The sequence below is a fragment of the Chiloscyllium punctatum genome, chromosome 1 (assembly GCF_047496795.1).
Source record: "Chiloscyllium punctatum isolate Juve2018m chromosome 1, sChiPun1.3, whole genome shotgun sequence".
Lineage (NCBI taxonomy): Eukaryota > Metazoa > Chordata > Chondrichthyes > Orectolobiformes > Hemiscylliidae > Chiloscyllium > Chiloscyllium punctatum.
In genome coordinates this window covers 91,321,423-91,347,996 of record NC_092739.1, presented here as the reverse complement: position 1 = coordinate 91,347,996, position 26,574 = coordinate 91,321,423, and the positions used below count along the sequence as shown (strand labels likewise).

General features: G+C 41.1%; 1 long non-coding RNA gene across 1 annotated transcript in view; it reads left to right on the top strand.

The window, feature by feature from the left end:
* Nucleotides 1-3,425: 3,425 nt before the first annotated feature.
* The window catches only part of LOC140482382 (uncharacterized), a 30,692-nt gene continuing 7,543 nt past the window's right edge, over nucleotides 3,426-26,574 (top strand). The window contains exons 1-2 of the long non-coding RNA XR_011961717.1: nucleotides 3,426-3,461; nucleotides 20,809-20,900. This is a non-coding gene — a long non-coding RNA (uncharacterized lncRNA). The remainder of the gene's footprint in view (nucleotides 3,462-20,808; nucleotides 20,901-26,574) is intronic.

The following is a 26,574-nucleotide window of genomic DNA, read 5'->3' as shown; positions in this document are numbered from 1 at the left end:
GCAAGTAGTTTTATGTAATTATAATATCCTGGATTTCTGAGCCAAGTAATTTCTTCTTAACTGTGCCCTGAATTGAAGGGTTTTGCTTTAGCTTTCATGGCATCATATGCAGCTCATCATTGCTCTGTACAAACAAATCATTTCTCTCAATCTGTTGACACATCTGCGTTGAAGTATGTGAGTGGTTTATTTCAAGTTGTTTTGTAGGTTGGACCCCCTTAGTGGACGGCTTCCTGGCGAACTGGATGTTTTCATATTTCCAGTCATGCTACTAGAGGATTACTGATTATTGAGCATTAATCCCGTTGCTGGTACATTAATAATTCTTCTTTGGAAGATGAAGAATTGAACTGTTCCTCCTGAACTTGTATTGTCTCATTATCCAACATAAAATGCAAATCCATTGCACTGATCTGTTCATCAGAGATTTTTTTCTGCCTGAACAACTTTAATTAAAGGTTTGTCGATGAGTTCCATTGGGTTGACAACAGAACATATCAAGATATGAATATACAAATTAAGAATGGAGAAAGGCCATTTGCCCCTCAAATTTGCTATCAATTCATGGCTGATCAGTTTGTGTTTCAAATTCCACATTCCTATTCAGCCATGATAACCTTTGGTTTCTTTGCCAAATTAAAATTGGTCTACCTGCACTTTAAAAGTACTCAATGCCATATCCCTCTCTCTCCACTCTATTCTTTCCTCTTCTCCCTCCCCCACCACTCTCTCTCTTACTCCCTCATGTTTTCATTCCCCTTCTCCTTACGTTACCTCTCTTTCCTCCCCTCTATTCTCCAACAGTTCTCTACAACCCTAACTGTCTTCTTTCTGGCATCACTGACATTAGAATGGTTTGAATTTTGTTCTTTTAAAATAAGATAGGCAATTCCAAAGATCCAAAACTCTGTGAGAAAAGAAAAATATTCTTATCACTGTCCTGAAATTAAAAATAAAGTCCCTTATTCTAGATTCACCCACAAGAGGAAACATCCTTTCCAATTTCACTACGTAAGACCATTCAGGATCTTATTTACTTTAATCTAGCCACCCCTCATTATTCTAAATTCTAGTGAAAATGAGCCCATCATGTCCAACTTTTCCTGATAAGAGAACCTGCACTTTCCAAACATTGATCTAGTAAACATTCTCTAAAACACATCCAATGGCTTACATAAGTTAGAAGCCACAGTTGCACATAATATTCGAGATATGGTATTTGTCATTGTCCTGTATAACTGAAGCATAACATTCTTACAGTTATGTTTAATTCTTGCCATTATAAAGAGTAGCCTTTGTGAGCCTTCTTAATTACTTATTGTATTTGCATACTAACATTTAGTGACTCATACATTAGGAAACCTAGATTTCTCTGCACCTGAGAATTCCGCAGCATTTCTCAGTTTAATTCATACTTTATTTTATTATTCATGCCAAAGTGAACAACATTCCCATTTTCCCCCATTATACTCCATCTGCCAGATTTTTGCCTATTCATAGCCTATCCATACTGATCTGCAATTTCCTTATCTCCTCATCATAACCTGTTTTAGTTTATTCAGTCACAAGAAAATGACTGACACTGACTAGATCAGTATTTATTACCTATCCCTAATTGCCCAGAGGGTAGTTAAGAGTCAACCGCAGTGCTGTGGGTCTGGAACCAGATATAGGCCAGACCAGGTAAGGATGACAGTTGCCTTCCCTAAAAGGGGTCAATGAACCAGATGGGATTTTCCTAATAATCAACAACGGTCATCATTAGACCCTTGATTTCAGATTTATTATTGAATTTAAATTCTACCCTCTCCTGTGATGGCATTTTAACCTGGGTCCCCAGAACATTAGCTGTGTTTCCTGAATTATTAGGTCTAGTGATAATACCACGAGGCTATTAACTTTCCCACTCACTGCTTTCCTACCCATCATTGTCTACCCACAAACCAATCATGTTTTCACTCCCCAGTGTGAGCCATTTTTAAGAATTGTAAGAAGTTGAGACCCCTAACACAGACCCTTGCAGGACTCCACTTGTTACATCTTACCAACCAGAAAAGGACTCATTTCTAAAAACATTTTCTGAGCTAATCTTCTGTTATGGCACAGGGTAAACCCTCCTGCTTAATATAAACCAGCAACACAAAAGAGATTTTGTGCAGTAATCTGTGAAAATTTGAGAGGTCAGAGCTATTTAAAGTAAAAATTAGGGCGATCCAAAATGGCGGTGTCTTGTTTGGATCACGTTTGCTGGGTTCCGCACTGCAACACCCACCCGACAGAGCCAGGACCCATCTCAACCACTTTACTGTGAGTAAAAACACAGTAAAGAAGCTAGAAACCTGAAAAAAATCTACTTCCCTTTGTCCTTGCAGCTGGAGAATGCTGAAGAAAAGAGGAAGCTCGCCCAGGGCCACGGCCCAGCCCATTGAAGCAGCGGGCTTGCTTACTCACCAGACCCTGATTGAGGAGCTGGCCAAATCTTCGCCTGGTTCTGAGGGGGGCAGATCCAGGAAAAAAAATTGAGGAGAAGTTGGCTCCAGTATCTGCTACGCTGCAAGACCTGGGAAAAAGGACCAATGAGCTCGAGCGCTGGGCTGCAGGGGTAGAGGCAGAGACTGACTACTCCAAGAGCCAGATTGAAGCCCTGGAAACACAGGTCCGTGGTCTGTTGGATCTGGTAGACAATCTCGAAAACAGGGGCAGAAGAAAGAACCTGCACGTAGTTGGCATACTGGAGGGGACGGAAGGTAAGCGGCCGGTGGAGTTCTATGAGAAGTGGTTCCAGGAGTTCCTTGGTTTGGAGGTTGCGAAAGGAAGGATAACAATCAAAAGAGCCCACCGGATCATGGCACAAAAACCAGGTGTGGATCAGCGCCCACGCCCTGTCCTGGTAATGTTCCTGCATTATAAAGACAAGCAGAGGGTCATGGAAGTCTCTGGAGCCCAGGGGAGGGACCTGAAGGTGTTGGTACACAGTGGCTCCAGGGTCATGTTTTTCTCAAGACTTCTCGGCGGCAGTGGTCTGGAAAAGGAAGTCCTACCATGATGTTTGAGAGAACTTGGGATCCAGTATTCTTTAAGATATCCAGCGGTGCTTTGGAACAATCATAATGGATCCATACATTTGTTTGACTCACCAGACAAAGCGAAGAACTTTGTGGATGCGCTGACTTAAGTCAAACGGCCGAATAGGCGTAGAGGACAGAGCTGTTCGGGTTTGCTTTTCCTTAAAAAGGACTTGGTGGAGTTTCCTTTCTGTTAATAGGTTGCGTGAAATGATGTCCAGGATGGATAGCGTACTTATCATTAATCTCTAAGTTATATTAAGGGATGGGTGACATATTTATTTTTAGTTTACTTGTCTGTTGTACTAACCATGCTTTTGTTTTTTTTTCTCTAGTGGGCGGTCGGTGTATGTGGTGCGACCCGAGCTGGGAGGAGTTGAGCGGGCGGTTGAGATGGTTAGTAGGGTTGGAGGATGTTTAGGTACCCTCTTTGAATGGTGGGATAAGTTCCTCCAATTAGTGCCTTTGGCAATTTTTTTGTTTTTCTGCTTTTGCTGTACATAGTTTTTGCAAGTTTTACAGATTTGTTGGCTGTAGTTATTTTAGTCTGTACAGTTTTTGGGTTTTGTGGATTCTTTTGCATGAAAGCTCAGCAATCTGTAGTTGGGGTTCTTCCTCTCTGGAGTCTAAATGGTGTTAGAGAATGTTATGGCTAAGGATGTGTTTTAGTGGTGCACCTGGAATATTAAGGGGAGGATGAATGTTGCCTTATTACAAGAAACACACTTGGATGATGTAGAGCATTTGAAACTGCAACAGAATAGGTATGACCAGGTTTATTTTTCATCTTACAACACTAGGAGAAGAGGGGTGGCCATTTTAATTAGAAAGAATCTCCCTATTTAATTTATTAGAGTACATTAAAGACACACACGGGAGATTTGTAATCCTTAAAGCTTCGATACATGGGGAAGAATACAGGATCTTAAATGTTTACTGTCCACCGGCCTACACCCTTACATTCTTGACAGATGCACTTTCCAGACTGGTTAACCTTGCATCTCAACATAAGATTGTAGGAGGGGATTTTAATTGTCTCATAGTTCCTACAGTAGACAGATTGCCCAAAGGCCTCATAGAGTCATAGAGATGTACAGCATGGAAACAGACCCTTCAGTCCAACCTGTCCATGCTGACTGGATATCCCAACCCAATCTAGTCCCACCTGCCAGCACCCAGCCCATATCCCTCCGAACGCTTCCTATTCATATACCCATCCAAATGCCTCTTAAATGTTGTAATTGTACCAGCCTCCACCACATCCTCTGGCAGCTCATTCCATACACGTACCACCCTCTGCGTGAAAAAAGTTGCCCCTTAGTTCTCTTTTATATCTTTCCCCTCTCACCCTAAACCTATGCCCTCCAGTTCTGGACTCCCCGACCCCAGGGAAAAGACTTTGCCTATCTATCCTATCCATGCCCCTCATAATTTTGTAAACCTCTATAAGGTCACCCCTCAGCCTCCAAAGCTCCAGGGAAAACAGCCCCAGCCTGTTCAGCCTCCCCCTGTAGCTCAGATCCTTCAACCCTGGCAACATCCTTGTAAATCTTTTCTGAACCCTTTCAAGTTTCACAACATCTTTCCGATAGGAAGGATACCAGAATTGCACGCAACATTCCAACAGTGGCCTAACCAATGTCCTGTACAGCTGCAACATGACCTCCCAACTCCTGTACTCAATACTCTGACCAATAAAGGAAAGCATACCAAATGCCTTCTTCACTATCCTATCTACCTGCGACTCCACTTTCAAGGAGCTATGAACCTGCACTCCAAGGTCTCTTTGTTCAGCAACACTCCCTAGGACAATACCATTAGGTGTATAAGTCCTGCTAAGATTTGCTTTCCCAAAATGCGGCACCTCGCATTTATCTGAATTAAACTCCATCTGCCACTTCTCAGTCCATTGGCCCATCTGGTCAAGGTCCTGTTGTAATCTGAGGTAACCTTCTTCACAGTCCACTACACCTCCAATTTTGGTGTTATCTGCAAACTTACTAACTGTACCTCTTATGCTCGCATCCAAATCATTTATATAATGACAAAAAGTAGAGGACCCAGCACCGATCCTTGTGGCACTCCACTGGTCACAGGCCTCCAGTCTGAAAAACAACCCTCCACCACCACCCTCTGTCTTCTCCCTTTGAGCCAGTTCTGTAACCAAATGGCTAATTTTCCCTGTGTTCCATGAGATCTAACCTTGCTAATCAGTCTCCCATGGGGAACCTTGTCGAACACCTTATACTCATGCTCCCGCGAGGAGGTTGAGCAATTCGTCAACTTCAACAACACATTCCACCCTGACCTTAAATTTACCTGGACCATCTCTGACACCTCCCTCCCCTTCGTGGACCTCTGCATCTCCATTAATGATGACCGACTTGACACTGACATTTTTTACAAGCCCACCGACTCCCACAGCTACCTGGATTACATCCCTTCCCACCCTACCTCTTGCAAAAATGCCATCCCATATTCCCAATTCCTCCACCTCCGCTGTATCTGCTCCCTAGAGGACCAGTTGCACCACAGAACACACCAGATGGCCTCCTTCTTTAGAGACCGCAATTTCCCTTCCCACGTGGTTAAAGATGCCCTCCAATGCATCTCCTCCACATCCCGCACCTCCGCCCTCAGACCCCACCCCTCCAACCGTAACAAAGACAGAATGCTCCTGGTGCTCACCTTCCACCCTACCAACCTTCGCATAAACCACATCATCCACCGACATTTCCACCACCTCCAAAATGACCCTACCCCCAGGGATATATTTCCCTCCCCACCCTTTCCGCCTTCCGCAAACACCGTTCCCTCCGTGACTACCTGGTCAGGTCCACGCCCCCCTACAACCCACCCTCCCATCCTGGCACCTTCCCCTCCACCGCAGGAACTGTAAAACCTGTGCCCACACCTCCTCCCTTACCTCTATCCAAGGCCCTAAAGGAGCCTTCCACATCCATCAATGTTTTACCTGCACATCCACTAATATCATTTATTGTATCCATTGCTCCCGATGCGGTCTCCTCTACATTGGGGAGACTGGGCGGCTCCTAGCAGAGCACTTTAGGGAAAATCTCCGGGACACCCGCACCAATCAACCACACTGCCCCGCGGCCCAACATTTCAACTCCCCCTCCCACTCTGCCGAGGACATGGAGGTCCTGGGCCTCCTTCACCGCTGCTCCCTCACCACCAGACGCCTGGAGGAAGAACGCCTCATCTTTCGCCTCGGAACATTTCAACCCCAGGACATCAATGTGGACTTCAACAGTTTCCTCATTTCCCCTTCCCCCACCTCACCCTAGTTCCAAACTTGCAGCTCAGCACTGTCCCCATGACTTGTCCAGACATGTACTACCTGCCTATCTCCTTTACCACCTATCCACACCCCCCTCTCCTCCCTGACCTATCACCTTCATCCCCTCCCCCACTCACCTATTGTACTCTATGCTACTTTCTCCCCACCCCTACCCTCCCCTCGCTTATCTCTAGCTCTCTGCCTTTATTCCTGATGAAGGGCTTTTGCCCGAAATGTCGATTTTGAAGCTACTTGGATGCTGCCTGAACTGCTGTGCTCTTCCAGCACCACTAATCCAGAATCTGGTTTCCAGCATCTGCAGTCATTGTTTTTACCACATAAATGATTTGGATGTGAGCATAAGAGGTACAGTTAGTAAGTTTGCAGATGACACCAAAATTGGAGATGTAGTGCACAGCGAAGAGGGTTACCTCAGATTACAATAGGATCTGGACCAGATGGGCCAATGGACTGAGAAGTGGCAGATGGAGTTTAATTCAGATAAATGCGAGGTGCCACATTTTGGGAAAGCAAATATTAGCAGGACTTATACACTTAATGGTAAGGTCCTAGGGAGTGTTGCTGAACAAAGAGACCTTGGAGTGCTGGTTCATAGCTCCTTGAAAGTGGAGTCGCAGGTAGATAGGATAGTGAAGAAGGCATTTGGTATGCTTTCCTTTATTGGTCAGAGTATTGAGTACAGGAGTTGGGAGGTCATGTTGCAGCTGTACAGGACATTGGTTAGGCCACTGTTGGAATGTTGCGTGCAATTCTGGTATCCTTCCTATTGGAAAGATGTTGTGAAACTTGAAAGGGTTCAGAAAAGATTTACAAGGATGTTGCCAGGGTTGGAGGATCTGAGCTACAGGGGGAGGCTGAACAGGCTGGGGCTGTTTTCCCTGGAGCGTTGGAGGCTGAGGGGTGACCTTATAGAGGTTTACAAAATTATGAATGGATAGGATAAATAGACAAAGTCTTTTCCATGGGGTCGGGGAGTCCAGAACTAGAGGGCATTGGTTTAGGATGAGAGGGGAAAGATATAAAAGAGGCATAAGGGACAACATTTTCACGCAGAGGGTGGTACGTATATGGAATGAGCTGCCAGAGGATGTGGTGGAGGCTGGTTCAATTACAACATTTAAAAGGCATTTGAATGGGTATATGAATAGGAAGGGTTTGGAGGGATATGGGACGGGTGATGGCAGGTGGGACTAGATTGGGTTGGGATATCTGGTTGGCATGGACGGGTTGGACCGAAGGGTCTGTTTCCATGCTGTACATCTCTATGACTGAATGACATCCTTCCTTAAGAAAAAAATGAACTATCATAATGAAAAGATGGTTTCATTTCTTTTGTATTTTTTAATCACATTACATTAACATACAGATATCTTTTATAAGTTCACCTTAACTTCTTCCCATATAGCTATATATATATAAAAATTTAATAAATACAATCTCATCAAAATTCTATCAGTTAAATCAGCGATAAAGCATCTGCGTTTACATTCTTATGACCTGCAACTGGTATAATTTTTCAATTAAAAGTCTGTAACATAAGACTCCAATGAAATAGTCTCATATTCTTGTCTTTAAAGCATTCTAAGAATGTACGTGTATTGTGATCTGTGTACACAACTGTCTCTGACACATTGTGACATAAACATTAAAATGCTGTAAGGTCAGTACTAAATCAATAGTTCTTTTTCGGCCGTGGAGTACTTCCTCTGGTGGATGTTGATCTTCTTTGAAAGGTAATCAACTGGCAGTTCAATCCCATCCTCATTTTCCTGTGGTAGTACAGCTTCAACTCCAATGTCACTAGCATCAATTGCAACTTTAAAAGTTTTTGAAAAGCTTGGTGTAACTAAAACTGGTTTAGTGGTTAATATGGCTTTCAAATAGTTGACTGTCTCCTGACAGAGTTCTGTCCATCAAAACTTTGTGTTCGTCTTCAGCAAATCAGTTAACGGTGCCACTACGCTGCTGAAGATTGGAACAAACTTCTGATAGAATCTGTTGAGTCACAAGAAACGAAGCATTTCTTTCTTCGAGGTTGGTCATGGAAGTTCCTCTATGGCCTTCCTGCTTGTATTCCGTGGGATCAATCTTCCATGACCGATGTTATGTCCCAAGGACATCACCTCTGCTTTCGTGAATTCCATTTTATTTAAGTTTATCACCAGTTTTGTTTCTCATAGTTGTTGAAAGAGCTCTGCCAACTGTACCATGTGATCTTTCCAGGACTTACTGAAGATCATGACATAGTTGAAATAGACTGCACAGTTTGTTAACCCAGCCACAACTCTGTTCATGAGTCTTTGGAATGTGGCAGGTGCATTCTTCATTCCAAAGGGCATCATTTTAAACTGATATAGCCCATTTGGGGTTACAAAGGCAGATATTTCTTTTGCCAACTCTGATAAAACAAAGAACAAAGAAAATTTACAGCCCAGGAACAGGCCCGTTGGCCCTCCAAGCCTGAGCTGGTCCAAATCTACTGTCTAAACCTGTCACCCAATTCCTAAGCATCTGTATCCCTCTGCTCCCCACCTACTCATGCATCTGTCCAGATGCATCTTAAATGAATAAAGGTACCTGCCAGTAATCACTCATTAAGTCCAACTTGGTGATGTAACTGGCTTGTCCAACTTTTTTGATGCGGTCCACCAATCTAGGAGTTGGATAGAAGTCCGATTTGGTAACAGCATTGACCTTCCGTTAATCCACGCAGAATCATTGAGTCCCGTCCGGTTTGGGAACTAAGACAATTGGTGAACTCCACTCGCTCTGGCTCAGTTTGATGATGTCCTTGTTGAGTATGGCCTCCACCTCCATCTGGACCTGTCTGGTTTTGAAAGGATTAAGCTGATAGGGGTGTTGTTTTATCGGAGCAGTATTCTCTACATCTACTTCATGCATAATAGCATTAGTCCTCCCCAACTGATTCTCACACATGTCCTTATACTACAGTAAGAAATCTTTCAACTGCGTTCTATGTTCCTGAAACTGATAGCTTACTAACCTATCCCACTCCTCAAGGACTTCTTCATTTTTTAATCTATTTTGAGGCACATCAAAATCCCCATCATCTGGATTTGATTCCTCACTCTGCGGGGCAGTAACTAACACCTGTTTCTCCAGTTCTTTCTCTCTAGTATAATATGGTTTCAACATGTTCACATGACATACCCGTTACCTTTATCTTCTATCTGGCATCTTTACGAGATAGTTCACTTGACTCATCTTTTTCTCAATTTGATAGGGACCATTAAACCTGGCTTTGAAGGGACCTCCTATCACTGGTACCAGTACCAACACATCATCCTCTCAAGAAAACATCCAAGTCTCAGAGCTTTTATCTGCCACCTGCTTCATTCTATACTGTGCCCTCTTTAGGTGCTGTTTAGTTCACTCCCCTGGTCTATTTAATCTCTCCCTCACCTCCGATACATAATTTAAGTGTGAGATCTCCAACTTTTGTCCTGTCAATTTTTCTTTAATTAATTTCAAAGGGCCTCTCAATTCATGACCAAATATTAACTCAAAGGGAGTGAACTGAGTAGACTCATTCGGGACATCTCTAAAGGCAAACAATATGAATGGGATATCTTTATCCCAATCATTCGGATAATCCTGACAGTATGGTCTCAACATGGTCTTCAAGGTGTGTTGCCACTTTTCAAAAGCTCCCTGGGATTCAGGATGATATGCACTGGATTTAGAGTGCTGTATACCTAAGATATCCACAACCTCCTTAAACAGCCTAGCAGTAAAATTTGACCTTTGGTCTGACTGAATCTCTCTGGGTAGCCCATACCATGTGAAGAAAGCTACTAACTCCTCTCCCACCTTTTTTGCCTTGATACTCTGTAATGGAATTGCCTCTGGAAATCTGGTAGATGCATCCATTATGGTTAACAAGTACTGGTTCCCAGTTTTAGTTCTCAGGAGAGGACCTACACAGTCAATTATAACCCACGTGAAAGGTTCTTCAAATGGGGGAATTGACAACAAAAGTGCTGGTTTTATTACTGCCTGTGGCTTGCCTACCATTTGGCATGTATGACTTGTATAGCAAAAGTTAACTACATCCTTGTGCATTCCAGCCCAATAAAAATGTTTTCCCACCTTAGCCTGAGTCTTTCATACCCCTAGGTAACCTCCTATAAGTAGTTCATGTGCTACCCATAACCTCTCCTGTCTGTATGCTATTGGCAACACGATCTGGTACACTTTGGCCCATTTCTTCTCTGCACTAACTTGCCGTGGTCTCCATTTCCGTTTTGGGATTCTATCTTTCAGATAATAACCCTCCGGAATATTTTCTGCCTCCTTATCGGAATATGCATCCACATATACAGGAGAACCTCCATTATCTGAACGAGATGGGCGGGCACTATTTCGTTCAGATAATCAATTATTTGGTTAATCGATTAAATGTCTTTCCTCTGGGGCTCAGAGTTTTTAAAGTCTGTTCTCCATTCAGGAGGTAAGGCAACATCACAGCACGTGAAAGCTTGAACCCAAATCCCATCCAACTCCACCCACTGCCCCCAAACCCTGCCCAAGCCTGATGAAGGGCTTTTGCCCGAAACAACGTTTTCTCCACTCCTCGGATGCTGCCTGAACTGCTGTGCTTTTCCAGCACCATTCTAATCTTGACTCTGATCTCCAGCATCTGCAATCCTCACTTTCGCCTATGTTTATATATGTCACTACCTTCTCTTTTAATCTCCATCCTATTAACTTGACTTTGCTGATTAAGTTGCAACTTCTCAAGTTCAAATTCTCTCTCCTTGTGTCTCTCCCTTTCTTCTCCCACTCTTCCTTTCTCCCTTTCTTCTCTCTCTCTCTCCCTTTCTTCTCTCTCTCTCTTTTATCCCCTTCTCTCTTTTTTTCCTCTCTTTCTCTCTCCCTTTGTTTATCTTCTAACTCGATCTTCCTCAATTGTAATTTAGGTTTTTCTACCTCTACTGCACTTGTCTCTTTCTCTGACAGCCTTAAGTGTTTGAATAATTCTCTTACAATTTCAGCTTTACATTTGTCCTTGGTTAAACCCAAATCTAACATATTTGCTAATTCTAAAAGTATGCCCTTATTCTTTCCTTTTAAACTTTCTTGACAAATTTACTACCTCAATAGCTACCTCTTTTCAAGACTCTAGGATGAAACCCATCAAGACGTGGGAATGTGCCAAGCAGCAGCTTTATTAGTTTACACAGTGCAGCTTCCATAGTGATTGTGATTTCACCACATTTCTCTCTTCTGTTTACTTTCAGATATATAGCTATTACTGGAATATTTTGTGTGTCCTCAATAGTTCAGACAAAAGCAAGATTTGTGTTTGTTTTATCAACCCATCTCTTTATTTATTAGTAAATCCCCATTCTCACTCTCTTGAGGACCAATACTAAGTTTACTTACTTTTTCTTGCAATATCTGTAGAAATTCTTACCATCTATTTTACAAATCTAGCTAGCTTCTTCTCATACATTAAATTCTCCTATTAATATTTTACTCATTCTCTCCAGTTTTTAACTTCCCATTCAATCATTTGATCTGCTATCCATCTTTGCACAACTGAATGTTTTTTCATGAAGCTGGAAGTTTTTTTTTAGATTAGATTACTTACAGTGTGGAAACAGGCCCCTCAGCCCAACAAGTCCACACCGACCCTCCGAAGCGCAACCCACCCATTCACCTACATTTACCCCTTTTACCTAACACAATGGACAATTTAGCATGGCCAATTCACCTGACCTGCACATTTTTGGACTGTGGGAGGAAACCGGAGCACCCGGAGGAAACCCACACAGATACGGGGAGAATGTGCAAACTCCACATAGTCAGTCGCCTGAGTCGGGAATTGAACCTGGGTCTCTGGCACTGTGAGGCAGCAGTGCTAACCACTGTGCCACGGTGCCACCCACAAACTTTGTGGGTGGATTAACTTTTTAGTAGGTGGGTCCTTTCATAAGAATTGTTTTCGATATGTAGTAAAAATATACTTGTTTTATGCATTCTGAAATATCCCCTTAAATATCTGCCACTGATTCTCTGTTGATCCATTCCCAAGATTAATGTCCTCATTCACTTCATAAACAAGTTCTGTCAACTTTGTACCAATGTTGTCGGCCTAGTTTAAGTTTAACATGTTAGTTTCAGACTGATTGTTCTCCCTTTCAAACTGCATGTAAAGTTCAATTAAATTGTGGTTGCTACTACTTATTGATCATTCTTTTTCTTCTGAACTGCATCTTTTCAAAAACTTTGATAGTTTCTGTCATCTGAATATTCTTCAATAATGATAGAACTGTTTTGCAGCTCTGACAATCCTCTGTGATCAAAGATTTCACAATGAGTTATGAAAGCTTCAATTTATTTTAGGCCATCATGAATAATTTTAATAGATTTCTTCTATTTTTGGGGTGTTCTGCCATGAGTGGGGGAAGCCCTTTGAGGTCTTCTACCAACTGACCTTTAACTAATTATTTGACAATGATTTATTTCTGGTCTAGTGTTTTCTTGGAATTATTTGATTTCTTTCTGCTACCTCAGATGTTGAAGGCAAGACAGCAATGCAGATTTAAAAGTGACAAGAGTTGATTGTAAATTATGTTTATATTTTCACCTCTTTTATGCTTTTTGTAATGTTACATGGAGCATACCTTTAATGTTGAGAGTCATGATATATGCACCACAAAGTTCACCTCTGTAGACTTTAACTTTTCTTTCTCAGCAGTGGTAACTGATGTGATGGGACAGTGATACTTGACCCTCTATCCAGTTTAAAGTTAATGGCTTGTCCCTTGACATAAACAAGCTCTGTCAAACTCCACTCAGTTAAATTACCCATTTCCCCTAAGAATAGGGCTTTGAATATCTTCTGTAATTGTAATAGTTCTGTCACATTAACATCTTAGGATGACTAACCATTTGGCTTTTTTCTGCATTGAAAATGCATTCCATTTCATATTTTCTTAAAGTTATTTATAATTAAACAGATGTATCATTCTTTTGTTATCATTGAACACTGCTTGTGTCTGTGATTTATTTTTGTTTCTCAGCACTGAGATTGAATCCTAGTATCTGTTGTTTTGCCTACTGTCTACTGACAGCTCCCCACCTTCCATTGCCTAAAACAGAATGCAATTCCCCTTTCATGATTTTCCAGTAAAGCTCTATAACTGCAGCCTTAACAAACCTCTGATACAAATGATAAATTTCCATTTTTATATGTCTTATCTTCTTCTTTGTCACTTACATTTCTTTTTCTTTGCATTGAATATTCCCCATGACATTCCCGAAGATATGGCCTAAGTATAAATTAAATCTATTGTCTTTGACATCACTTCACAATATGTTATGATCATTCTTAAATTAAATACTCCTTTCTTAACTTACAACTCTTGCAGCCTGATCATTTGCAGTGTCAATTTGAAAGTCATCTTATCTTAACAAGGCTTTTTGTTATGGACCAGACCAAATCCCCTCAAAATATATTAAGAAGATAGCCTAGACCCCAACTTCTCTTATTTTTTAAAGACAAATGTGAGGTGTTGTGTTTTGGATGCACTTTGGTCAAACTACCAGGCTTGAAGCAAAACACATTTTATTTTTAGGTTAGTCAAAACACAGGCAAATAAGAATTTAAAAAAAGGCTTAACTGGAACTCTATCAAAATGTTTAACAATATAATATATACATTAACTACCACTGATTATCTGTTCCAAGCTAGTGACATCCCAAAAACACACCTTTGGCAGAGGAAAATTCAGTAAAATAGATTGTCTCACATGCAACATTTCTCCAGCCCAGGAAAGAGAACATTAAGAGAAAGTTCTGAGAGAGAGAGAGAGAGGGCTCAAGCATTTTACTGTAGCAAGGAGAGATGTAGAGCAGTTTACAAACCCTAACAGCTACTAAAAATTCATCTAAAATCCTGTTTCTGTGGGAGCTTGATCCCAGCCCTTTGTGGTGCTTCTATTGTTCCAGGTTAAAAAGAAACCCAAGGCCTCATAAGCTGTTTACTTTATTGGTTTGGAACGGACTGCTTAACATCTCTAACACATCCTCTCTTTATTAAAAAAAAGGACAAAATACATCTATTAAAGCCATAGCATTGTCACATTTTTAACTGTACTCATGGAACTTTGCAACAATTGCAATTCGAAATCCTGGCTGCCCTGCGGACCTTTCTTGTCTACAGACCTTGTAACTTCTAAATGTAACTAGTTTGTAAAGATTTTGCAAGGAAATGCTGCGTCTCCTGCATGCCTTATGAGATCTGAAATCGAGGTTTTAGCCTGGAGTGTTGTTTCTTCCCTATTGTTCTTCCATGGTTTCTGCTTTCTGCTCATTTGTTCAAGCCTTTGCAGCTGTGGATCGACAGTCCACATGTTCTTAAATTTGCAAAGTATTTAAAGTGGTAAACTTACATGTCTTCTTTTTTTTCCTTCAAAAATCAGTAATTTTTATCCACTGCTGCTACCAGCTCATAGTTGGGAGAGTGCTGCCACCAATCTTCCTTTCTTCACTAACAGACTATATGGTTAACAGTGGTAGGGGGTGAAGCATTGGTGAGTCTTAATGGGAAGACATACTTATCTTAACAAGATTTAGTCTATTGCATGATAACAATAGATATAAATTACATAGATTTGTTAGATTTAATGACTGTGAACATCAAAAGATATTGCTGACACAACTGTCTGCATCAGATCTAAAACTAGACTCCTCATTTCCCTACTCAAGATGTTATGATATGATCAATTTGGGTAAGCCTAATGCGATCTCCAACCTTAACCCTTTCAGAATCATTACATCGTGGAGCCTTTGCTAAAATTCACTTGTTGGAGTTGGTCCCACCCAGGAAACCTCTGAATCATCAAATCAAACTGTCATTGTGATCAAAACACTGACATTCAGCAAGGCATTTGACAAAGTTCACCATGGGAGACTGGTTGGCAAGGTTAGAGCTCATGAACTATAGGGAGAACTAACCATTTAGATACAGAACTGTCTCAATGGTAGAAGAGAGGATGTTGGTGGAGGGTTGCTTTTCAGACTGGAGGGCTATGACCAGTGGAGTGCCACAAGGATCAGTGCTGGCTCCACTACTTTTCATCATTTATATAAATGAGTTGGCTGTGAACATAGGAGATATAGTTAGTAAGTTTGCAAATGACACCAAAATTGGAGGAATAGTGGACATCGAATTAGGTTACCTCAGATTCCAATGGGATCTTGATCAGATGGGCCAATAGGCTGAGGAGTGGCAGATGGAGTTTAATTCAGATAAATGCGAGGTGCTGCATTTTGTGAAAGCAAATCTTAGCAGGATTTATACACTTAATGGTAAGGTCCTAGGGAATGTTGCTGAACAAAGAGACCTTGGACTGCAGGTTCATAGCTCCTTGAAAGTGGAGTCGCAGGTAGATAGGATAGTGAAGAAGGCGTTTGGTATGCTTTCCTTTATTGGTCAGAGTACAGGTGTTGGGAGGTCATATTGCTTCTGGTAAGGCACTTTTGGAATATTCTGTGCAATTCTGGTCTCCTTCCTATCAGAAGGATGTTGTGAAACTTGAAAGGGTTCATAAAAGATTTACAAGGATATTGCCAGGGTTGGAGAATTTGAGCTATAGGGAGAGGCTGAATAGGCTGGGGCTGTTTTCCCTGGAGTGTCGAAGGCTGCAGGGTGACCTTATAGAGGTTATAAAATCATGAGAGACATGGATAGGGTAAATAGACAAAGTCTTTTCCCTGGGGTCGGGGAGTCTAGAACTAGACGGCATAACTTCAGGATGAGGGGGAAAGATATGAAAGGGACCTAGGAAGTAACATTTTCACCTAGAGGGCGGTGAGTGTATGGAATGGATTGCCAGAGGAAGTGGTGGAGGCTGATACAATTGGAGTATTTAAAAGGCATCTGGATGGGTATATGAATAGGAAAGGTTTAGAGGGATATGGGCCGGGTGCTGGCAAAAGGGACAAGATTAGGTTAGGATATCTGGTTGGCATGGATGGGTTGGACCGAAGGGTCTGTTTCCGTGCTGTACTTCTCTATGATTCTATGATTCTATTTAATGATTGCTGCATTTGATACAACTTATGGTATTTTGCCTCAGAGGCTAAAGCTTGTGGCAATATGTAAGTCTTGAGCTTTGAGTTCACCATAAATTGAACAGATTAATGTAGCTTTCAATTTGCCTCTTTGCTTGTTCTATTGACCCTTGAAGTTTTGTTTAATGCTTTGAAATGGGACTTTGATTTTCTTAGACAGTACATAAAACTATGTACACTTGTCTGAGTCTAGCAACAGATTTTCGTAAGAACTCTGGTACCATACCAGAGTCCTGTCTTTAGCTGCTCGTTTTGCGGAGAGCCAACTTTAGAGATGAACTTAAGAAAATGGCATTTTTAAATGAAAATCTCCAAGCGGCAATACAAATAATTATTGATAAATTCAGATGTGAGGTTGCAAGCCAAAATTTTACATTCCTTGCATTAATCAATTGAAAAAATAAACAACTTTACAATTTAATCAATAAATGCCTGTGATAGAGAATAAAGAGACTCCTTTTCACTGTTGATTAGAAGCCACCCTCTGAACACTAATTCACATAAAATGAGAAAACTCAAGACATTTTTGACACCAGCTATCATTATATAAATAAGCCCTACAGGGTATCATACATTGATAGCAATCTGTTGTGCCACAGTGCTAATAATCTATTTTATTTAACAGCACAAAATGGTGTTTATTTCCCCCTGGGATAAATACTTAATTCTCATTTAAACCTTCCTGGCAGCTTTGCAATATAATTAGATCAGCTTTTGATTTTCTATGAAATAAGATTAGAGCTTTCTTTCAGTATCATTTCCAAATTCCCTGGAGTTTGAGTTTAAACTGACAGCATTAGCATGGAATAATGGATAGGTTTCAAACCACAATAAACGCTTCTTAATACCCATTCATACAGATGTTGATCCTTTTGCATTTTCACCCATACAAACATAGGAAATGTCATCAATTCAATGTGAAATTCATTATGTGCAAGAGTTGGCTATTTCCTGAGATTGTCAGGAGAGGATTGACTTCAAATACTGAGTGCTTAAGGATCTATTTCCCCACATAATCAAAGAACAAGAAAATGTCTTTTAATCTCTGACACTGGGATCCAGCCCAGTTTTCTGTTTGTGATGTCTGCAAAATTTTACCAGTGATGATTCTGGGGAGTCTCAAAGCAATTAACTAGAATTCATGGCATGAACCTGTCCACAATATAAGTTGGCACTGATACCTTTCACCTTCACGAACAAAAAATAATAACCAAAGCATATTTCAGTAAAAATATAATAAATGTGTTCCAATACTGTAGATTTTCAGCAATCAGTCTGAGCGGAATGCTGATGTTACAGCTCAGTTGCCTATTACAGAAATCACCCATTTGTCATTTTGATTTTCATTGATTTTAATTTATATAATGGGTAGTAATTAGATTTTTATGTTAAAATGAAATACATGTTCAGGATGGACTTGCACTTATTGTATCACTCCACCCAACTGGAAATGTTGGAGGATTCTTGTAGGCTAAAATAAAATTGACTCAAGGGATGAATCATACATTTTGTTTGACTAAGTAGTGTTGATGTGGAGGTGCCAGTGTTGGACTGGGGTGGACAAAGTTAAACATCACATGACATTATAATCTGGTGTTGTATGATTTTTAACTAAGTTATGTTGAAGTTTTGGAGAGTTTTTCACCTAACAAAATGAGCTGCCAGAGAAAGTGGTGGAGGCTGGTACAATTCCAACATTTAAAAGGCATCTGGATGGGTAAATGAATAAGAAGGGCTTAGAGGGATATGGGCCAAATGCTGGCAAATGGGATTAGATTAATTTAGGATATCTGGTCGACATGGACGAGTTGGTCCTAAGGATTTGTTTCCATGCTGTACATCTCTATGACAGTATAAATTATCTTGGTGTACCTTACAAACTCACCACATTAATTACCTACTCCACCTCAAATGGCACCTCTCATGGCTGATTTCCAGATCCTCTAACCATGCAACATTCCCAGAACAATTCGCATTCTGTGGATATTCACCCATCACTGTTTGTGAAAAGGTCCTATAGTGGGCACAGAAAAAGCAAACAAGGTTCTTAGATCTCCGAACTGTACTTAGTGGCATACCCTGCAGATTAAGGGTGAACATGTCACCACATAGGCTGCTGAGTGCTGCAGGAGTTAGACTGGGGTCTCAGTGTGCCATACAGCAAGATGTCTTCCCCATAGTCAGGGGAGTTCCATACTGACAAGCTCAGCAAACAGCCTGACTGTGTGTCTGTGTTAAGGAGCCCTCAAGATGGCAACAGTGAAAAGCTGAGTGGCTGGATGAAACATCAGTGTGCTTACAATCATGGTATAGCAAGACAAGCTATGGATGGCGTAAGTATGCAGACAGGCACAAAATGAGCAAGTGAGGAGCTCTGAGATGCAACCTGATCCCTTTGAGTTGGGTGCCTGGCCATGCCCATGAAGCATCTCAGCAAGCTAAATCCACTAGGTATGTGCTCTGGCATCCTTGTCGACTATTCCTGACATCTGGCTATTTTGGTGAGTTTAATAAGCTGGGAGGTTGAATATTGTTGTGGCATTAAAAAGATGTTCAACAATGTTAATCCCTGTCAATTGGCATCCCACCCATACCTAGTGAGAATCTCATCACACCGCTTGTGAAATGGATGAATGATGGTGCAGGCTGTTCTCGGTGTTGAGATGAGTCTCACTGGACAGCTCATTTGCTTCTGTCACACATCTGCGACCACAGCCCAAAATGCTCGGACCCTATATGATTCCACTCAATTGTTCAATATCCCCTTATTCTCTTCACTAAACCTGGTAACAAAGAAATACTGAAGAGCAATGAAGGCGAAAATGTAGTTTGAGTCCCCCCTTCCCAAAATGACTAAAGCATTGGATGTTTTTTCTCAAATGGGATTGTATTGGCTTTGTGATGACAGTTCAGCACCACTGAAAGTAATGACAAAGTAATGAGCGTCAACAAGATTATTTACCACAGATGGCATCTATACATGCTCCATTTTGAGTAGGTCTCACTGAGTAGCAACCAATAGAAGTAACTGAATTGATTCTTCCTTTCCCTAGCCCAGAGGCAGTAAGACCAATTGTACAGCCCGAGATGCTGTTCTGAAATCATTTTCGATTGTTAATGTACCACAAAGGAACTTCACACAGCATTCAAAAATGAAATATTTTACTCAGGAACTTTCAGAATGCTTAACAATAGTGTCCATATATTACCAAACAAATATTCTAGCTTCATGTGTGATCCATTAACTGAACCACACAAACTTTTCAGTCATTCTACCATCTCACTGTTCCAATCTATAATTTTGAATATTGAAGTTAAATTACTGTTACGGTTGGTGCACAACAGCATTGCACTTCATTGCACCTATAATAAGCACATTCAGTTTATAGAAATCAGCAGTTTGTCATTAATAGTGAAAATGCTTTGTAAAGACAACCTCAAACCACAAGTGCTGCACATCAGGAGGTCAAAGAATAGGTCTGCAATATTTCCCAAGAGGCCTCGAACTGTTGTTATAACTACATTCGCAAAAAAACTCAATCAAATGATCTCAGGTTCAGGAAATCTAAAACAGAAAGAGGAAAAGCAGGAAGCATATACAGGTCAGACATCTATGGAATGAAAAAAAAAAATTAAAGTTTCAGGCATAATACTTTGTCAGAACTGGATTCATCATATCGGACAGAGAATGAAAAACCACTGTATGGCTGACTTGAGGCACTGAGTCTTGTTTGTGATGGTAATTCAGTTTCAACATACATTATTATTAAGGCTGCACTCTCTCCAGAGGCATCCTTAGAGTTAAAAAAAAATACTGTTGATGGGAATTGAGATATTCAGAATGGAGTAGGATCACTTTCACCTTCATTAGCAGTTTGCTAAAGCAAATGTGCTGTAACAAGAAAGGAAAGTAACAAAACAATTATTGCAGAATTCCAGAAACTCTTCGTGAAGAATTTCAAGGAGGATAAACACCATCAAATTGATGAAGAGCAATTTTACACAGTGAAAAGGTACCTAATGATGAGGAAGGATTCTATATGGAAAATAAATTATTCAAGAGCAGGCAATATGAGAAATTTAAAATGTTCTTCCTTATGCAAATGAAAAAGGATGTGATCTGGAGATGATTGTTCCAAATAGTAGCAGGTGTAACAACAGAAATAGCCTGGGATGAGTTAAAAGAAGACACAGTGAGGCTGGAGGATAACTTTGAGTACCAGATGTTCCCCAAGGACTCGGTAATGGCATTGTATTCTAGTTAAGCACATGTTTAAAGCACAATCTAACAAGGAAACTTTTACCCTGTATCCACAGGACTGGATCCTTGAGGAGACAATGGGCTGAATATTCCCAGTCACTGAATGATGTGGGCATTGGATACGACAACTGGGAAAATCACGAGATAAGTGAGAAGGAGATTCCCAATTCTAGAGAAAAACATCCCATTTTTTCTCTAAAATGTTGAATGACGAGACAAGATTCTCACTAATAAGTGATGAAAGGCCTATTTGCATGTATCAACATCCCACAATTACCTACCGTATATACTCGTGTAAAAGTCGATCTCATGTAAAAGTCGACTCCTTATTTTTGGCCAAAGAATCTTGTGTTTTCCATATATCTCATGTCGACCCTACTATGTCGCATTATAAACCTCTTACAAAGGAAACTGCATGTTCCAATTAACCTACCTAAACAAAATCGCATTCATTCATTCATACCAGTAACTCTACTTTGTTTACTTTGTTTACAGGTCTTTGTTTACTATATTGTGTTTACTATATTCGTTCATTCATAACTCTACTTAGCCTGCTTGGTTTAATACAGCTCGTTTTGATTAATTCATTCATTCAGACCGGTACTAAGTTTATCGGTACTTATCACACTTTGTTCACTATACATCTGAAAGTTAATATAGCTAAAAAGTTAATCATTTTAACTGTGCCATTATATCTGAATAGAAGTGAGATATATTAGCTCCATATAGCTTTCATTCTTTGACAAAGTTGTTAATGTTGCTGATGATCATTACATACAAGAGTAAATGGGAGGGAAACAGAGGAATTTGGTGGGAAAATTCAAGATGTTTACACATTCAGAATTTAATAAATGTTTCATTTTAAGTGTATCATTATACTAGGCTATGGCAATGTTAAACAGTCTGATTTTGTAGGATTTTAATGAACCTTTGACACATTAAACTTTCGTGCTGGTATGTATAAATAAATTTCCTACAGTAATTCCTTCCTGTTTCTCCTGCTTTTATCCGATAATTACCTTTACCGTAATTCATTGTGTTTTTCTTCTTTACCTGGGATTAGTTGAGTGATCAAATCGACTTCTGCTAATAATACGGTATTTCGAACTGCAGCATGAATTTCAGCCCCTCAAAACTAGTACCCATGTAATAGTCGACCCAATAAATTGAACCTTTAAAAATAGTCTAAAAATGTTGACTTTTACATGAGTACGTAAGGTAATCTTACCTCAATGACACACAGTTTTCCATTCTCCTGCCCATCAGATGGAAACTACTTGGCAATATTTCCCCAATAGTGGAAGTCAAAGAGACTGCAGCTCATGTCTTGCTCTTAGACATTAGGCACTAACATTTCAGGACATGGTCCATGGGGGAGCAAGGGCATTCACCTCCTTCCTCCAGAAACTCCAGGTCACCTTCAGCAAAGCGAGATGCCAATTACCCTCTGTGCGATATATCTGAGGCAATTCTCAGGAGCTCTGCAGGACAACTCAGGAGTGCCAGTGCTTGATAAATGTATGTCTGAGCTCCAATGATGAAGTTGGCATCAGAAATTCCAGGACTGGCGGCGGCCAGTACTTCTGTCTGCTGCAAGAAGGAGGATACAATAAGTGGGCCACCACATTGGTGTGTTGCATTGATAAGGAGATGAGCTTGGGAAGATAACATGAGAAACATCACTAGGGCTCACTGAAACCCCTATGAAACTCACAAAAATTGGCACTTAGCTGACTTATGGTAAAATTCAGCCCAATGATGGGTTGGGAATAGGTGACAGAGTACAAATGACTGATTTTTAGCCACGTTCAACATACCCTCATTACGGTTTAGCAGAGGCGCTTTTGGAGTCAAAACGTGTGGCGCTGGAAAAGCACAACAGGTCAGGCAACATCTAAGAAGCAAGAGAGTCAACATTTTGGGCATAATCAACATCATCGGATGCTGCCTGACCTGCTGTGCTTTTCCAGCACTGCACTTTTCGACTCTGACTCTCCAGCAGCTGCAGTCCTCACTTTCTCCTAAAGGCACTTTTGGAGGTCAGTGAGAAATCTATTGAAGATGGGCATTTGCTAATGCAATGTCACATATTCATAATTCTATTGCCATCTATCCATGAGCTCCCTGTCTATCTGTCTATCACAGATTGCGAGGGACTTAGACGTGCAACTTCCTTCCAGGGCATCCTCTACATCTGTCACCATCCTTGATGGCCCACCTCCAGTCCTGTCCCTCAAATACTTGCGTTTTGAGTACTCTTCAGTCAGGATGATGTATGATTTGGAAGGGAACTTGAAGGTGGTAGTGTTCGCATGTATCTGCAGCCCTTATCAATCCAGTTGATAAATGTAATGGGTTTGGAAGGTGCTGTCATTGTCTGTCAGCCCTCGTGTGTTGTTGCTGTCCATCTTGCATATAGTTTACACCGTTATCATATGCATCAGTGGTAGAGGGAGTGCATGTTGAAAGTATTAGATGAGGTGCTGATCAAGCAGGCTGCTTTGTTCTCCATGGTGTTGAGCCTCGTGAGTGTTGTTGGAGCCGCATTCATTCAGGCGTGTGCAGAGTATTCTATCACACTCTTGATCTGTGATGATGGATTGTCTTTGTGAAGTGTTGAAGTATTCCTAGCCACTAAACTGGTCTTTCAAGTTTTAAGAAAAACACTTGTACAATGAAAGGGAAGTGGCCATTTCTCCCAGCTCAGTTTCTCTCTGGTTTGGTCTGGCTGTTCACTGAAAGCAGTCAGGCAGTTGTCAAAGCTGCAGGACCCAAAGAAGCAAGTCCAGGCTGATCCTCCTCTCTCTCTGACATCTCTCCTGTAAGACCCTGTATTTGATTTTACCTTTTGTGTCAAGGGACGTTTATGGGGATTGTTGCAAGTACTTGGAACAACATTATTAAATTGGGATGATCTGTTGGGTTTTTGGGTTAGTTAACTTATTTGGTATTCTGTTCCTTTTTGCGTTTCATTCAGTAATCTTGTAAGTAAATTCTGTTTTGTTTAAAACTAAGTGGTTTGACCAGCAGCAGCCCTCCTGCATACCTGTGTTATACCTGCTTACAATAAGAACCAGCAAATGTAAGGTCTGGGCTACTTTCTTGAAATGTTTTAAGGGGCTCTGGCCTGGTCCATAACAGTAGTCTATGTCAAGAAACAACAGTTGGATTCTCTCGTTGGATAGAGTCATTGATCACTATTTGTATCACGTAAATGTTTTGTTTCAGCTTTAGCGTTGGTTCCGTCATCAGTTCCAGCTCCTGTTGTTAGGAATTGTTGTAATCTAAACTGTAATCACCACTCCTGGGAGCACTGCTGGGAGCAAACAGCTGCTGGTTATTTTATGGGCAACTTACCTAAATGACATGTGGGGCTATCCCCAATATTTTCCCCCATTTGGGTGGGGGGTCTGAGAGAGTGGGGGGGACATTGATACCAGCTCCTTATCAAATCCAGCCCAACATCAAACATCTACATGTCACATCAAGGTTGAACTCAAAGACCCAATGCTCAGTAAAAGATTGTCAAATTTTAAGCTAATCAATGGACATTCAGGTTTCCTGTACACAATTCCCCCACCAGTTTAACACCACACCCAAGACGCCACTTTCAGAAAAACATTGGAGCCCTTGAAAAATTATTTAATCAAGATTGGGAGAACTCATGCCCTGAAAGTGAATGGAAAAGCAATTGTCAGTGAATGAAACAGTGGTTCCAAGAGTATTGCAGGTAATGGAAGAGTAGACGACCCAAAATAGTTACAAAAATCCAACACTGGAAAGGGATTGGGAGTTGACTAAGGGCAACACCATGGCCCATTTTTGTTAAGACTGCAATGGGAGGAGTGCTCTATAGTTCTCCAGTCCCACTATTCCATGCGTCGTCACATTAATTCAGCGGATTTACTAAGCTCCCAAAGTCTCTGTATTGGACCTAAAATAAAAAGATCCTTCAAGTAGTTCCTTTAATAAGCATTAAGTTATTGATTTGTTATAAAACTAAACTTATTCCATGAAGGAGCAGAATAGGTTAGCTTACACAGTATGTAACTTAGGAGAAAGTGAGGACTGCAGATATTGAAAATCAGAGTCAAAAAGTGTGGCACTGGAAAAGCACAGCCAATCAGGCAGCATCGGAGGAGCAGGACACTCAATATTTCGAGTATAAGTTCTTCATCAAGAATGTTCCTGATGAAGGGGTGGCACGGTAGCTCAGTGGTTAGCACTGCTGCCTCACAGCACCAGAGACCCGTGTTTGATCCCAGCCTCAGGTGACTGTCTGTGTGGAGTTTGCACCTTCCCCCCTCTATCTGTGTGGTTTCTTCCGGGTGCTCTAGTTTCGTCCCACAATCCAAAGATGTGCAGGTTGGGTGAATTGGCCAAATTATCTATAATGTTCAGGGATGTGTAGATTAGGTGCATTAGTCAGGGGTTACTCTTTGGAGGGTTAGTGTGGACTTACTGGGTCAAAAGGCCTTTTTCAACACTGTAGAGATTCTAAGAAGAGCTTATGTTCAAAATGTCAACTCTCCTGCTCCTTAGATGCTGCCTGACCAGCTATGCTTTTCCAGCACCACTTTTTTGACAGTATATAATATGACAATGTAAATTTCTATATTTCTAAATAGCCCCAAACACAGATATACAAACACATATCAGTTCACATCAGAAAAAGAGGAAAAATAATGGATTTCTCCCTGCAGAGATTCACTCTGACAGACAAAAAAAAGCTTTTGGTCAATTAGTCCAAGGTTTCAAAGTTAACAAAGGATGCGTGGAATATTCAGATAGCTGTCAGCCAATGAATAAATAGATGGATATCACCAAAATAGACAGATGTCCCTGAAAATATTTTAAACATTGCTTGATCAGCAAAAACAGTATCAAAGATTCTTCCAGAAGCTCTTCTAGACATCAATTAGATTCATATTGAATACACAACAAGGGTTGTTTCAGAAATCAGAGAGCTGGGTTGCAAAACTCTGCTCCTTGAAAGCAAATTTTCTTCATTCTGAAGAAGAGTCACACCGGACTCAATGTTAATTCCGTTTCTCTCCCCGCAGATGCTGTCAGATCTGCAGAATTTCTCTTATCTGAAAATCCAAATGATCTCTGAGTGTAAACTAAATGTGATTGTCATAGTCAGAGAGATGTACAGCATGGAAACAGACCCTTTGGTCCAACCTGTCCATGCCGACCAGATATCCCAACCCAATCTAGTCCCACCTGCCAGCACCCGGCCCATATCCGTCCAAACCCTTCCTATTCATATACCCATCCAAATGCCTCTTAAATATTACTATTGTACCTACCTCTACCACATCCTCTGGCAGCTCATTCCATACAAGTACCACCCTCTGCGTGATAAAGTTGCCCCTTAGGTCTCGTTTATATCATTCCCCTCTCACCCTAAACCTACGACCTCTAGTTCTGGACTCCCTGACCCCAGGGAAAAGACTTTGTCTATTTATTCTATCCATGCCCCTCATAATTTTGCAAACCTCTATAAGGTCACCCCTCAACATCCAACGCTCCAGGGAAAACAGCCCCAGCCTGTTCAGTCTCTCCCTACAGCTCAAATCCTCCAACCTTGGCAACATTCTTGTAAATCTTTTATGAACCCTTTCAAGTTTCACAACATCTTTCCAATAGGAAGGAGACCAGAATTGTAAGCAATATTCCAACAGTGGCCTAAACAATGTCGTGTACAGCCGCAACATGACCTCCCAACTTTTGTACTCAATACTCTGACCAATAAAGGAAAGCATACCAAACACCTTCTTCACTATCCTATCTACCTGCGACTCCACTTTCGAGGAGCT